General features: G+C 39.9%; 1 long non-coding RNA gene across 1 annotated transcript in view; it reads right to left on the bottom strand.

Annotated features, from left to right (window-relative positions):
• LOC128247042 (uncharacterized) overlaps positions 1 to 3,521 on the bottom strand; it is a 31,500-nt gene extending 27,979 nt beyond the window's left edge. Inside the window, exon 1 of the long non-coding RNA XR_008263471.1 lies at positions 3,146 to 3,521. This is a non-coding gene — a long non-coding RNA (uncharacterized LOC128247042). The remainder of the gene's footprint in view (positions 1 to 3,145) is intronic.
• Positions 3,522 to 4,082: the final 561 nt, after the last annotated feature.

Here is a 4,082-nt window from a genome sequence, read left to right as displayed (position 1 = left end):
ATATATATATATATATATATAGTATGTATATCAAGTTCGTAGTCATCGATGGTGACGGCTGGTTGTGCTGGTGTGCCTTGCGCCAGGACGTTTGTCTTCTTCAGGCTGATGGTCAGCTCAAAGTCCTTGCAGGCCAGGGAGAAGCGGTCCATTAGCAACTGCAACTCCTGTTGGGAGTGGGTCGTAACTGCAGCGTCGTCAGCAAATAGAGTGCATCTGATGACAACTTCACAGACCTTTGTCCTCGCTTTTAGGCAGGCGAGATTGAAGAGCCTCCCATTTGATCTGTTCCGCATATAGATTCCTTCTTGTGCTCTGCCGAAAGCGCGTCTCAGAAGGAGAGAGAAGATCCCAAATAGCGTTGGGGCGAGCATACAGCCTTGCTTGACTCCGCTGGGTATGTCGATGGGCTCAGAGAGGTTGCCGATGGACTGCGCAGTTCCCTTCATGTTTGAGTGAAAGGACTCAATTAAGCTGTGCCGTCTTGGAGGTCAGCCAATCTAATGGAGAGCCTTGAAGAGGCCGTCTCTACTGACGAGGTCAAAGGCCTTGATGAGGTCGATGAATGCAACATATAGGGGAATCTGCAGCTCCCTGCACTTTTCCTGGAGTTGACGAAGGGAGAAGATCATGTCTACAGTGGACCTTTCAGCTCGGAAGCCGCACTGTGATTCTGGGTAGACCTGCTCAACCAACTTCTGCAGACGGGTCAGAAGGACCCGGACGTAGACTTTGCCAACGATGTTGAGGAGGGAGATGCCTATATAGTTGTTTCAGTTGCTTCTTTCGCCCTTGTTCTTGTTCAGCACAACCAGCCGTCACCATCGATGACTACGAACTTGAAGTTGTTCATCAATTCACCTACCTTGGGTCCACCATCATTGACAACCTCTCTCTCGATGCCGAGATTGACAAGAGAATTGGGAAGGCAGCCACTACGCTCGCGCGCCTCACATCAAGAATGTGGACAAACCCAAAGTTGACAGTGAAAACAAAGATGGCTGTGTACAATGCCTGTGTCCTCAGCACCCTGTTGTATGGTAGCGAGACATGGACCACATACGCCCATCAGGAAAAAAAAACAATAACAGTAAAAACTAACAAAAAGTAAAAAACACTAAAAACAAAACTACTACAATATCAACAATGGGGTTAATAATTTTCTGTCTCTCAGTAGTTATCTGGAAACAACAGCCAAATCTCACTCAACGGTCATAAGATAAAAGGAGAATTCATTATGTAATTTAGATATAATTTCAGTAAAAAGCAAAAAAAAACAACAAAAAAACAAACAAAAAAACAAAACAAAAAAACAGTGAAATGGTTACGGCTGGAAAGCATATGTTAATATGCCTCTTGAATCAAGATTAACCTGGGGCTAAACAACAACAACAAAAATAGCAACGAAAGAGACGATTTAGTCTTAAATTCACTGTCTAAAATATGAACAGGATAGTCTCAGCTGGAACGTCTTCCTCCACTCTCACCCCTATCATCATCATCATCATCATCATTGTCGTCGTCGTCGTCGTCATCATCATCATCAAATATGCTCCAGCATGGGCATAACTACAATCGTTTGAACATTCCAACCTCGTAAATAACTAAATGTATTTAAGCTTTGTGAAAGTTTTTGTTAGTAGAAAAACCTTGCCTGTGTTTCCGTGTTACTATAATTAAATCTTAAGTATCTTGTAATTAATCGTTAAGTTCCCCTCACAAAGCGTCTACTGATGTGGGACACGATGATGATGATGATGATGATGATGATGATGATGATGATGATGATTACGATGACGACGACGACGATGATGATGAGGATAATGATGACGATGGTGACGATGATGATAATGTTGTTGCTACTGTTGTCATTGTTAATGTTGTCGAGAATTGTCTGTGTAAGAGTCAGCCAGTCTCTTTTAGCCATTAATGAATGTCAAAACTACGAATCTTTCCTTTACATAGACATAGTTGTCCTTGGGAACATTTGCAGTAACTTGAACACAAACAAAGCTTATATACTGATCTATTCCACAAACTCAATTCATTATGTTTAGTACGATGACACTAACTTCACTGTCTTTTTTCCGCGCGGTCTGAATCTTTGGGTAATTTCTGTCAGTTAGTATGATAATTATTGGCGCTTTAGCCTCGCGATCATAAGGTTTTAGGTTCCATTCCTGAACCAGGCAGCGTGTTGTGTTCACGTTGCTCCAGTTTACTCAACTGAAATTAAGTACAAGGCGACTGGTGGTGCAGCCTTCTCTCCCTCCAGCTTTTCCGTCCTCGATGATCTACTGGTGCATACATGGAAAAGCCGAGAGCGTCTATGTCTGTTCACGACTATCTGAGCGCCTAAAATAGTTAGCGAAAGCGTGTGCGAGTGATAGCTATGTCTATGCCTAATAGTGAAAATATAGTGCAGAAACATACTGATTCTCTTATTACTAATCTAGCATGGTAGGTATAGAGAAAGTTATGTCTTGCCGAGGATTTCTAATAAAATAGAAACAGATCATGAATTGTCAGCTGCACATGTCAAGGGCAGGTTACATTATATTAGTCAATAAGCTAATCTTTTCTTCTCTTCGCCGCATAAGTATTGTTCATTAGATTTCTTTTCCTCTCGACTTTATGTATGATGGCCCTAGTTAGTTACTGGCACTTGCGACGACAAGGGTTCCAATTGATCTGATTAACGGAACAGCCTGATTGTGAAATTAACGTGCAAGAAGCTGAGCACTCTATAGGCACGCATACTCTTAACTTAGTTCTCAAGGAGATTCAGCGTGGCACAAAATGTGACTAGGTTGGCTCTTTCAGTTACAAGTACAACTCACTGTTACCAGCTGAGTGGACTGGAGTCACGTAAAATAAAGTGTCTTGCTCAACGATATAACGCGCCGCCGGGAATCGAACTCATGACCTTACGATCCTGAGCTGAATACAAGACTGTTATCACAGTTTGTCTGGAAGCTCTGGCTATTCTTCACCATCAGTTGTCATTAAACATTAAAGAAATTCTCCTTAAGATAATATATTTAACACTGTAGACGTGGTCTTGTCTACAGAGGAGTAGCCACGTTCTAAAGTTAGGGAGAGCGAGCACATAAAAAAAAAAAAAAATAGGCGCCGTGACACTTACCAAACAATTTTAACTCCTTTCTCAGTTGCTGAAAAAGTGCCAATTTTGAAAAAAGTGCTCGGCGGCAGCAGTCCCTTCCCTTGCTCCTTGTTAGCTACGTTACTGCTGTTCTCTATTGGCTATAGCTGGAAGTTGGTAATTCACTTCGTCAATGTACAGTCTTTCATGTTTATGAATATTCGTTCAATTTAAATGTACTCAGGTTAAATTCTGAGGAAAGCATATGGAAAATGAGAGTACCCAAGTGTCTGGTTAGAATGATAGTACAATAAAAAGGAAATAAAAAAAAACAATCAACACTCTTGATATTGAGAGCAATATTTCTAACAGGTCTGTTGTGACATCAAAGTCTATTTGAAAAAAAAAATAAATATTAGAAAATATAGATTATTTACCGTAAGGTTTTCTGCAACCTTGACACACACACACACACGAATTTAAAAAGTAAACAACATACGAAGTAAAACGTCTGAAACAGATGGCACTTGAATTGATGTTTTGCAGATGTTTAATAAATCTTAAATACTGTCGTGGGTGCAACATTAAGGTTTGTTTTATTTTTGTTGAAAACATATGTAGTTAAAGATTTTTTTTTCCAGCAAATTCGAACTAGGAATCTGTTAGCAAAAATATTGATACTGTGTTCGATAAAAAGATAAAAAACTACAAAAGCAAATGCAATAGCGGAACTAAAGAAAATGTGTGATATAGATATTGTTGAATAAATATAACAAACAAGCAAAAATAATTGAATCCTGAAGTTACATAGCTTCGGGAATGACTGTGTAATTAACAAGTTCGCTTCGCAACTACTCGATTTTGGCTTTGATTCTAGGTCTTGTATATTGGCCAAATGTCTTCTACCGAAGCTTCGAGTTAACCAAAGACTCGTGATTGAATTTTGATTAAAGGAAACCGTGTGTATATATATATATAT

Source organism: Octopus bimaculoides, chromosome 2 (assembly GCF_001194135.2).
Source record: "Octopus bimaculoides isolate UCB-OBI-ISO-001 chromosome 2, ASM119413v2, whole genome shotgun sequence".
Taxonomy (NCBI): Eukaryota; Metazoa; Mollusca; class Cephalopoda; order Octopoda; family Octopodidae; genus Octopus; species Octopus bimaculoides.
The sequence above is the reverse complement of the archived record's forward strand: the minus strand, read 5'-3'. Positions and strand labels throughout refer to the sequence as shown.